The following is a 12066-nucleotide window of genomic DNA, read 5'->3' as shown; positions in this document are numbered from 1 at the left end:
TACAGATACCAGGCCATAAAGCATAACTTACTTCCCTCCCCAAAGTCTATTTCCACAGGTTGGAGCAAGATGGCTGCCAACGTCTGCGAGGGCTCAGGCTTCCTGGGTTCCTCTAGGTTCAGCTCCTGTTTTCTCCACAAGGTCATCTGTAGACTATCAGGTGAATGGCTCTGTCTCTCTCCCTGGGGTTTCTGACGTGTCTAAGGAGCCCTCTCTACTCTTCTGTGTTCTTCTCTTGGCTCAGGTCCTCTCTTCCTGGGGCTGGCTTCTCTTTCCTCGGTGTGGTGACTTCCTGGGGCTCCAGCTGAAGACGTCAGCATCACAACTCCAACATCAGAAACCCTCAGCTCTGTCCTTTGCCATGCCTTTTATTTGTGACGTGGCCCAACCAAAGCCCTTATCATAACTCAATCATACCCAGATACAGACCAGATTACAAACATAATCCAATACCTGTTTTTGGAATTCATAACCATATCAAACTGCTCCACCTTCCCTTTTCCCAGGCTGGAATGTAGGTCATTATTTTCAGAAATGTATTCACTCTTAGGGACTCTTGACAATTTCTGGGGTCCTTCTGCTCTCCTCTGCTTGGCCACCAGGGGGCCAAGGGTGCCAGCTGGGCCTCTGGCATGCACCTGCTCCTCTCCTCAGGGCACCCTCCCTGCTGCTCAGCGAACTCTAGCCCTCTCCTCCTCCGTCTTCTTTCCCAGGGCGCCGACCTAAACCTTTATTTTCTCCTCCAGAGCTGAAAGTGCCCTCCTCCCCAGGCCCACCTCCCCTAGCTCATCACCTTCACTCTCAGCAGGCTGATGACCTTGCCTCTACTTAACAGACTATAACATCACCGTGCACTTGCATTGTGCGATAGTTAGCATCCATCCACATTCAGCATTTCCTTTGTCCTCCCAGCAGCTCTGTTTCTGCTGCAAAGTGGAGAGCAGCGAAGGCATTTGCCTAGGGCCACCCATCTCCTAAACAGAAGAGCTGCATTTATAACCTGATCCTCTGGGCTAGTAGGTACTGAATATAAATACCACCCCCCCCAACATCTTCCTGCCCCCATCCTCATGCCCGACTCTTTCCCCAGCGTCCTTGGAGAGCCAGGTTAACTTCTTTCTCATCCCCTTTTAATTTAGCAGTTACTTTGATATTAGTAGCTATTGTATTTTATTGAAGTAATCGGTCTAGCCCTCTGTCTCCCTCATGAGGCTGGCATCCCTTGGAGAGGCATTGCTTTCCCCCTGGTAATACAACAAGCACCAAGTGTTTATTGAAGAAATTAATTTGATAACCCCTAAGGCACTCCCAGCTCTCTCACTGGAATTCCCCTCAATTCTGCTCCATAATCTGAATATTTCCTCTCTTCTTTCTCTCCTGTTTATGAGGAAATGACTCTGCCTCCCCACCGCTCCACCTCCAATATCTCCTTTCCAAGGCAAAACGCTTCCACAATAATACCTTCAAGTCTTATCAAGCCTGGGAATTCAGTGCTTTGGAGATCTGGGTACTTGTAGTGGTTTTCCACCCCCATCTAGTTTTGCCATTTCTGCTGGCACTTAATTCTGAATTAATTGCTGGACTCATAGTAGGAGGTGACAGACATATAAATCCTAAGGTATCACCAGAAAGGAGATTTGTGAGGTTGACAGAAGAACCTGCTTCTCTTCCTCCATGTTCCTCGCAGCCTCTGAGCTGCCTCAGGAGCAATCAGCAGCAGTCTTTTCGTGAGGTTCCAGGGATAGGTGACTGCAGGCCTTGGTGGTCCGTGAGCCCCTTCCTCTCCCAATGAGGCCCAGGACCCCCTCCAGGGGCTCTGCTTGCCTTCACCTACATGTCCCAGGTCCACAGCCGCAGTCTTGCTGCTCCTCCCTGGGGCTCCTCCAGGAACCGGGCCTCAGCTCTCCTGGGCTGCGCAGATATTTCAGATGCAGCACCAGCTCCAAGTAAGCAAGGGAGACATGGTGCCTGCACTCAGGGAGCTTCAGCGGGGGAGGAGGAGGAGAAAGGAGAGGTGGAAACCACATTCATCAAAAACCGTGTAAACTAATGTCTTCATATGGCAGGGATCAGTGGTTGAAGGCAAAAGACCATGGTCCTCTGAGAACACGAAACAGAAGAAATGGGCAAAAGCCTACTGAAAGAACTGGAGCTTGAGGGGCGAACCAAGGGATGAGCAGGTGATGCCAGGCAAAGCAGAGGAAGAAGGGGGTCCTGGCGTTCCAGAATGCGGCAGGGTGGATTAGTCAGCCAAAGGGGTGCTGGTGCAAAATAGCAGAAATCCGTTGGCTTTTAGAAAGGGTATTTATTTGGGGTAGAAGCTTACAGTTACCAGGCCATAAAGCATAAGTTACTTCCCTCACCAAAGTCTGTTGCCACGTGTTGGAGCAAGATGGCTGCCGACGTCTGCGAGGGTTCAGGCTTCCCCTTCCTCTTAAGGCTCCTCGGTCCCGGCTTCTTCCAACATCAAGTGTAGGCTGGGAGAAGTCTTGTCTCTCTCCTGGGGCTCGTTTCTCTCTGGGCTCAGCTGTTTTCCTCACTCCACAAGGCCAGCTGTAAGCTATCAACCAAACAGCTCCTCTCTCTTCTCAGGGCCTCTGCCATGTCTAATAGAGTGTTCTCTTTCCTCATGTGTCTACTTCTCTGTGTATTTACTTCCTGGGGCTCCAGCATTAAAAACTCCATTTTCTGCTCTGGTGTGTGGTTTTCTCTGTGAGTCCCTGCCCACGAAGGGGTGGGACTCCTTGTCCTACTGACATCACCCAATTGAAGCCTTAATCATAATTTAATCACGTAAAAGAAAAACCTTTGAATCCAATGCAATCTAATATGGCCAGAGGAATAAACCAGTTTATAAACATAACCCAATATCATAATTTTGTAATTCATAAATAATGCCAAACGGCTAAGCGGGGCTATGTGCAAAGTCTGTATGGTGGCAGATGGCTCAGTCAGGGTGGCTAGACCAGAGAGGAGGAAAGTTGGCAAAGAGTCATATTGATGTTTGCCTCCTGAGTATTGGGAAACTGTTGAGGGGTTTAATGCAGAAGGTGATGGGATCTGTATTTTTTCTTCAGAGGACCTGGTTGCTGTGCAGAGAACAGATTGGAGGGAGCCAAGAATGGATGTGTAGCAAGCTAAGCAATTCAGCATGGTTCCATTAGGACAGACAAGAGGTGGAAGGAACTTAGACTAGGGGGTGGCAGTGGTGATGGAAAGAAGTGGATCAATTTGGGAGATAACTAGTGAGTGACATTGACAGGACAGGGTGACAGATCCAATATGGGGATGAGGAAAGAGAAGGGGTCATAGTTGACCACCAGGTTTCTGTTTTGCAAAGCTAGGTGCTAACGGTGCCTCCTGAGACAGGGCATACTGGAAGATGGTGTGGTTTGGTAGGGGAATCATGAGTTCAGTTTTGGATATTGTGGATTTGGATACATTGATTGGGAGCTCAAAGCAGAGTCTGGGCTAGACATGAATTGGTGATTCAGCTACGAATGGGTGGTAATTTAGTGGTAATGGTGGTAATCTCTGCCATGGGCAGAGATGAGATTGTTCAAGTATCCTTGTGGTATACTTAAAAGAAGAGGATGGTGGACTGGCCCCTGGGGATCTCCCATACTAGGATGAACCAACAAAAGAGGCAGAAGAAGGGTGTCCAGAGAGAGAGGAGGAAACTAGGAGTTGGTTGCATCTTGAAGCCGAGGTTAGAAAATGTTTCAAGAAGTGAGTAGTGGCCAACAGTGTTGAATTTTCCAAAAGGTCAAGTCCTTTAAAATATCTTCCCAAGACATGAGCAGAGAGGGAATCTGGGGAAATGGGCAGAGAAGGAAGCCAGCATGAGGAATTTTCACCTGTAGGATGAATGAGAGGTGGTGGCCAGTGATGAAAAGCCCAGACAAGAAGCAGAACTCCAGAGACCACGAGACGAGCTGGCTTCACAGAGCTCCAAGGCACCGGCGCAAGGCAGAGCCACGGAGGCGCCCTGGGGGAACTGAGCAGTCGAGCTGAAGCCTTTGTTTGGAGGATTTGATTAAAAATACAATTATAGTGGGAGCTTTCAAAATACCTCTTTCAGAATTTCAGATATAATAGTCAAAGCATATTTAAGAACTTCAAAGAATTAATGTAACTATCACATTTTCGAAAGCTATTATTCATCATAAGGAATAAAAAAAAAACGCAATAGGAACCAAAGACAGTAGGAAGAGGAAATTTCAACATGAAACAGAAAGAGACAAAAAGACCAAATGGAGAAAGGCTTTTATTTTTCCAAATTCAGGAAGACAATCGGAATGTAATTACAGGAGCCTGAAGTCAGTCTTAAGAACTCCTGGGTGAGTTCTCAGCCATGTCTATACAGACTTGCATTGCCCAGTAGCACTTTCTGTGATGATGGAAATGATGTTAATGTTTTAAAAAATTCCATTCTTTTTCTCTTTTAGTTAATTTTTATTTTTTAAGTGTATGTCATTTTAATTCAGTTAAGTGTAAATGCAAATAGTCAGGTGAGGCTTATGACTACCATGCTGGATAGCACAATCCATCTCTCAAGAGCTGGACCTTCTCTCCTGGGCCAGACTGGCTCAGGTGGGTGTCCTGGCCCCCGAATCCAGTGCTTTGACATTGGGATTAGGAGACCCAGCTTCAAGCCCGATTCCACCCCCTGTGAGCCCTGGTACTGGCATCCAGCCCTGTGGTGTAAGTGCTGCACTGGTGTTCTGAGGCTGTACAACCCCACCCCAGGAGGGGCACTGATGACAGTGCCTGAGCACAGACAGAAGGTTCTCCTGCCTTCCCAGGAGGCAGCTGGGAAGGCAGGAGGAGGGGACAGTGGGGAGTAGAAGGGGACGAGGGCTTTTGATCTGGCCTACCCATCGCTACATCCGCAGAGCAGGCTGCTGCCCACCATAGGCAGGGCTCGATCTGCAGCTGCCCTAACATCTCAGGGCTCAGGACACTTGGCCTTGCTTTGGGTTCTTTGACACCTGCTTTCGTAAGCGCAAAAGAAACACGGAGGGAGCGGATGTGGCTCAAGCAGCTGAGTGCCCACCTCCCACATGGGAGGTCCCAGATTTGGTTCCTGGTGCCTCCTAAAAAGCAAACAAACAAAAACATACAACAAACGAATGAAAAAACCAACTCAAGGGAGCCAATGTAGCTCAGTGGTTGAGTGCTGGCCTTCCATGTACAAGGTCCCGGGTTCAATCCCCAGTCCTAGTACCTCAAAAAAAAATGCAGGCCCTCCCCTTGCAGGCCCTAAGAGGCTGGTCTTCACCACGCTGAACCCCTTGCTGGAGAAGGTAAGGGAGATGGAAGAAGTAGGACAAGGTCATGGTTGACTTTTCCCTGAGCTGATTTCCTTACTGTTTCTCAGCCTTGGGCATGTTGTTAAGTGCTTCTGCTTCTCAATTTCTTCACCTGGGAAAGGGGGATAGTAATATCCACCATTTTTACTACACAGGGTCAAGTTGTCACCATCCATTCACTGAATAAGCCCTGTGTACCACTCATTTCTTCAACAAACGAACGTGCTAAATGTGAAGTGGAGAAGGAATCAGCAAGGCTTGTGCCGGGAAGAGAAGCATGGGATGTTTTAAGGAAGACTTCCTGGAGGAGGCAATGCTTGAGCTGGAAGATGGCTCTGCGGACAAGGGAATCAGGATATTCTAGGCTGAGGAAGGAGCCTATATAAAGACACAGATGCGGGATGTGGGATGTTCTAAGAGGAAGGTCTGGAAAGGAAGAGAGAGCGAGGCGGCTGGGTAGGAGTGGTATGCACCGGGGAGGCACATGCTGAGTGGAGGAGTGCAGCTTCTGCTTATTCTATCAGGAGCAGGCAAGGACTAAGGAAGAGGACCAGGCATGGTGACATGATCGAAACTGCATTTTACAAAGAGGCTCTGGCTGAAGCACGGGGAATGGGCTGGAGCAGGACAAGTTTGAAGCAGGGAGGCCAGGAGGAGGCTGACACCACGGCCCTGAAAAGAAAAGAGCTGGTGGCTTACGCCGTGGCGTGAGGGGTGGAGAAAAGGAGGATCCTGCGAGGGATTCAGGAGACAGAGTGGCTGTGGGAGGTGTGGGGCGGGGAGGCGAGCCCTGCGTTCTGATTGGGTTGGTGGTGTCCCCTCGGCTGATTTGGAGGTGGGCCGTGTGGGGAAACCCATGAGTTTGTTGACACTGGTTGAGCGGGACTTTGAGGACCATCAAAGGGAGCCGCCGAGCCAGGGTGTGTTTTGGGAGCTCAGCACCAGTTTCAGCGACAGCGGCTGATCGGGGCGACATTCATGTGCAAGCGGCAGCTGAAGCCGGGGCCTGGGACGGGCGACCAGGGCGGGGGGCTGAATGGGCAGGGGGAGAGAGAGGCCACGGGATGGGGTGCGGCACAGGGGCAGAAGGACAAGCTGCTCCAGACGCCTCCCTCCAGGGCACGGCCGCAGGGCCCGCTGCAGGGCGACGCGGGGCTGACCACGGTGTGGCCTGCAAGGCGAAGGGGCCGGTAAGGACGAGGGACGGAGAGGCCTCATCCCCAGACCCCCCTCGCTGCCTCCTGCTCTCCATCCTGGTCTCAACACAAACGTCCCCCGCCCAGGGCGGCCTCCCTTCTCCACCCCCCACCCTGCTGCTCGACTGCGTGGCTCTTATCACTCTCTGACGCAGTCTTGTTCCTCGAGGACATCCTTGTTGGTGGTCTGTATGTCCCCACGGGGGCGGGGAATGCAGGGCAAGGATTTTTTGCCTGTTCTGTTTGCTTCTTTATCCCTAGGCAGCTTTCAGAGGTGCCCGATGGCCATCTGCTGAACGAATGAATGTGCATCGTCTTTCACGTCCTATGAGAAAGGGCTTCACACACCCTCCAGGGCCACCACCGTCTCCCCGGGCGGTGCTCTCCCAGCACCTGCCTGGGCCGTGCAGTGGCCATGCCCGCCAGCCTGCCTCTCCTGTCCTCCTTTGGTTCAGGGCAGCCTGAGAGCTGCTGCCTTGGCCTTCCCTGCACTCCACACTCAGCCGGGTTACTTCCCACAGTCCCGAAGGCGGCCCGGCCCTCCGCCCAGGGGACCCGTAATTACTTTGGGCACCTTACATGGGGCTGGCCTTCCCTCTTCCCGGGGAATGGGCACCAGTGGAGCGTTTGGTAACTCTTCCTGGAATTATTCATTTGGACTGCTTGCCCAAATTTTATAGGCTTCTTACTTGGATTCTAAGTAAAATTCTACAAGAATATGTGAATGTGTGCCTATGTGAATTAGTCTGGGAAGAGGCAGGACAGCGCCAGGGGTACAGACCTCGGCTTGGTTGCATTTCTTTGAGATCAGCTGTCTGGGTCCTGCCTGGAAGGGTCTATTTATGGCTTTAAATGTGCACATGGAAATGGATTCTAACCCAAGGGCGTGCAGCTGGATTTGGACTCCCTGTGTTAAGTTGGTCGCCTGGAATTCTCTCTTCCTGTAACAAAGATGATCATGCTATCTGCCCTTTAGTGAATAACCTTGATGTGAATGAACCCTACCGCCACTTTCTGTTATCTTACACAATCCTTTATCTCTACGCAATCCTTTATCTCTGCACGATCCTTTATCTTATTAAATGACCTAATGGGGTAATTACCATTCTCACCTGTAATTGAAACTCTGAGATAGACGGGAACAAAGTCACCCGGCGTAGAGATCAGCTAGTGTAGAAAGGCAGGGTTTGGACCCAGGTGGCTTCAGCGCCAAAGCCTCAGCTTTTCCCAAGACTGCGATGGCCTCTTACCCAGTGAATGGTTCCTTTTCAAGCTGGGTTGGAATTGGGCCATGGCAACATAAGATAATAAGCATTTTGGTAGAAGTAGAAAGTGCCTCTGAAAAAGGGAGAAGGGGGAGTAAAGGCATTTGGACAAACAGGGTGGGGCGAGGAGGGACCCTGTTCCAGACAGAGAGAATAGCGCAGAGGAAAGACCAGATTGGAGACGGCAGGGCGGGGCAAGGACGTGAGGGGACTTTGAGGACGGCTGGTTAGCTCCTTAGCTCAGTGGAAGAGCTCAGGCTTCAACACGTGGAGCGGTGGAAGGATTTTAAGGAAGGAAGAGGCTCATTAAGATTTTGCATTTTGGTGAAAAGATTATTCTGGTTCAAGATGTAGACGGGTTGATAGGAGAGCAAGGGTAGAGGGAGGGGACAATTTAAGAAACTGAAAGTACTCGGATTGCACGGGCTGGGATTAGAGCGGTGACCACGGCGATAGCAGGTGTGTTATTGGGGCGTGGCTGGCTGCTGGGACGAGTCAACGCCAGCATTTCAATGGCTAAGGAAAAGAGAAGTTGGTTTCTAGTTCACGTGACATCAGCAGCCCAATGTGGTGAGTCCCTGGTCTGCAGGGGGCTTTGCTTGTCCTGATGGCTCGGGACCCAGGCTCTCACACACAGTGGCTCAGCATGGAGGACAACGTGCCCGTGTCCCAAAAGATGCCCCCCTACGGAGACACACCCCATGCTGCTCATGTCCCATTTGTGTGAACTTGTCACATGCTCACACCCGCATGCAAGGGGGCCCGGACACCTGCTTCTGGTGGGGCAGCTACTTCACTCCTCATTGGGGGTGGGGGGGGATTTTGTTGGGCAGAGAGCTGTCTCTGCCACAAGATGAATGACCATCTTTAAGGGACATCGGGGAGGTAGAAATTACAGGTCTTGGTGATGACTGGGGTGATTATGAAGCCAAGGGTGGGGGGAGAAAAATCAGTGATGGGGTCTGGCTAAAACCATTGGTATGAGGCTCCCCGTTGCCAGGCTGCACAGTATGCCGTGACATCCACCCCCTCCTTCCAAATTCTCTCTTCCTAACCAGCTCACAAATGCACAAATTTGCATTCCTTCCTTATGCAAAGTCACGTCGGAGAACATCTGAATCTTACCCAGACTGTGAAGTGAATCCATTATGTCAATATTAAATAATATTTATTCAGTGCTTATGTGAATTAGAGCTTTAGGTGAATTATCCCAATTAATGGTCAGAAGGTGGTATAATACATACGTTTACGGACCCCACCTGCGATCGCGAAGTCGGCAGTCCAGAGAAGTCCTCCAAGTCAAATGGCCAGCAAGGCCCAGGTGGGGCATGGACCAGGGGGTCTGCATCCAGAGCCACCACTCTCGACCAGTACAGGATGTGGTTTTATCAGGAAGGTTAGGCTACCTTAATTTTGACAGCTGTGGAGACTGCCGCTTGGGGGAGAGAGAGCCAAGTCCCTCTGTGTCTCCTCCAGTTAGCAGAGCCAGTTTTTTTTTTTGTTTTTGTTTTTCTAAAGATTTATTTATTTATTTTATTTCTCTCCCCCCCACACACACCAGTTGTCTGTTCTCTGTGTCTATTTGCTGCGTGTTCTTCTTTGTCTGCTTCTGTTGTCAGCGGCACGGGAATCTGTGTTTCTTTTTGTTGCGTCATCTTGCTGTGTCAGCTCTCCGTGTGTGTGGCGCCATTCCTGGGCAGGCTGCACTTTCTTTCGCGCTGGGCGGCTCTCCTTACGGGGCGCACTCCTTGAGCAAGGGGCTCCCCCACGCGGTGGACACCCCTGCGCAGCACGGCACTCCTTGTGCACATCAGCACTGTGCATGGGCCAGCTGCACACGGGTCAAGGAGGCCCGGGATTTGAACTGCGGACCTCCCATGTGGTAGGCGGACGCCCTAACCACTGGGCCAAATCTGCTTCCCAGCAGAGCCAGTTTGATACACTCAGTCCCTCGCTACCACTCCCTCCCACCCACCCCTGCCTCAGCTCTTGGCACAGGTGGGGCAGCCTGACCAGTCACAGAGAAAGCTGGGTGCCCACGTGAGCTCCCACTCACTCTGCTGTCCACCACCGAATGCTCGGGCTGAGAAGCATCCTTGCGGCTTCAGAGAGGAGGAGCAAGAGGTCTGCCCCCATCACAGTCAGGCTGCTTTGACTATTTTCTCCCGTTTTCCCTTTTCTCTGGTATCAGAGAATGTTTTGAGGTGGAGGGCAAACAATTGCAAAATTGCGCTTATTTCAAACTTATTTATGATGGACTTTGTTCAGATTATATCAGTTCTGGATCTAGTTTTTTAAAAAAGAGGACTAGAGGAAGAGAATAACTCTTCCCTCAGAGATGGCAGGTGTACAAGTAGGAATCGCATCTGGCTGCAAATAACAGATCCAGAGTAATGGTATCCTAAATAAGATAAGGTTTTATTTTTTCTTTCCTGCAGAAGAAACCTGAGCAAGGCAGTGCTGTGGTTCCCTGATATCACTGGTGTTGCAGCTATCGTGCTTTCTGCTCTGCTATCCTTGCCAGTGGCTTCTGTTCTCAAAGTGCATGAATGGTTGCAAGCTGGCAGCTGCAGCGCCGACCATCAGGCCTGCATTCGAAGAAGGGAGGGTGAAGCAAAGAGAGCTTCTGGCAGGTGAAGAGCTTTTCTGGTCCCCACTTAATGACTTCCATATACATCTCACTGGCTGACTTATAATAAGGAGTCCTGGGAATATCTGCTGGGGAATATCACATTTTAGCTGGCATATTGCTGCCACCAATAAAGTGGAGGTTTCATGACTGAGGAAGATGGGAAAAAGGATGCTGGATAGGCACATGCGTTTTCCCCGTCCCCAGATTCCTGGCTCAGGCGACTGGTTAAGTGGTGCGTCATTCCCTTAGACAGGCGTCATAGGACAAGGAGGAGGATGAAATTCATCCGGGGCAGGTGGAGTTGAAAATGCTGAAGGCATTAAGCGAATGTTTCTGAGATAGGCAGAGTAATTGCTCCCCAGAAACTGTAACTAGAGACCTAGAGGAGAAGGGACAGTGCAGGTGTGATTAACTCAAGGCGCTTGAAATGGGGAGCTCCTCCTGGATGGTCTTGGGGCAATGTAATCGGCAGGGCCCTTGTAAGTGAAAGCAGGTAGGCAGCAGGGTCAGAGAAGATGAGGCTGGGACGACGGAAGGGGTCAGGGCGATGTGATTGCTGGCTTCAAAGACGGAGAATGGGGCCACGCGGGGAGCAGGCGCTCGAGGGATGCGGCCACGTGGAAGTCTGGGCTTAAGTCTCTGCTCCACGGTCACGGGCTATGCCACCTGGGCCAAGTAACTTACTTTTCTGAGGCCCTTTGCTCCTCTGTAAAAAGTGCTGCAAAGCATTAGATGAGGAAAAAATGCTGCGAAGTCACTGGCATGGCTCACCCTGCCCTGGGATGCGGGCTCTCTGCCAGCTGCTGGCTCCTGCGCCCGCTCATCCTGGCTCCTGGCCAGGCATGCTGCCCACATTCCTGGTGGCATTTTGGACCCCTACTGGGTTTGCCCACCCTGCCTGTCTGTTGACCCCAGCTCCACTCCAGCGGTCCCGCCTTCCCGCCACGTCCACAACTGGCGCCTTCTCCTGCCCCTCAGCAGAGCATTGGGTGTTTAGAGGCTGTGGGGCTTGGGGGTTTGGGATATGGTCCCTGGATTTCTGGCTCCACCATCTCCTTGCTTGGGGGACCCTGTGGCTCTCCTGTCTCGTCTATAACGTGGGGCGATGATAACAAGAGTGCTCACGCCAGGGTGGGCTTTGGGAGAGGATTAAATCGGTTAATGCATAAAGTGCTGAGATCAGTTCCCAGCACATGGTAAGCGGCTCCAGAAATGCTTGTTTATTTTCAGCCTGAGCCCTGCCTCCGCTCTTCAGACAGGGCTCCAGAATCCCTCCTTGCAGCCTGCCCCCTTCCCCTCCCTCCTCCTTTCCTCCCCCTGGTCCCAAAACCGCCACGGCACTGAGCTGGTGGCGCCCCAGCAGCCTCGCCAGGCACATGCCAGGCAGTTAAGTCCTTTCACACATTGGATGTCAGAAACCCCAGGGCCTTAGGGTTTAGTTTTCCAAGGCTCAGTGATGAAGAGGTGGGTATGAGGGATGGGGGGCAGAATGGGACATCGTGACTCTTTGACGATGCTGCAGGAATTGAGGAAGGAACAAAATAGTCCTTGCTTTACCCCAACCCAGCCACCGTCCTCTTTCATTTTCCTTTAAGGACAGGGTAAGCTGGAGCTTGCAGAAAGTCAAGGTCATGGCGATTCTGGTGGACAGCCAAGTAGAA

Source organism: Dasypus novemcinctus, chromosome 21 (assembly GCF_030445035.2).
Source record: "Dasypus novemcinctus isolate mDasNov1 chromosome 21, mDasNov1.1.hap2, whole genome shotgun sequence".
NCBI lineage: Eukaryota > Metazoa > Chordata > Mammalia > Cingulata > Dasypodidae > Dasypus > Dasypus novemcinctus.
The sequence above is the reverse complement of the archived record's forward strand: the minus strand, read 5'-3'. Positions refer to the sequence as shown.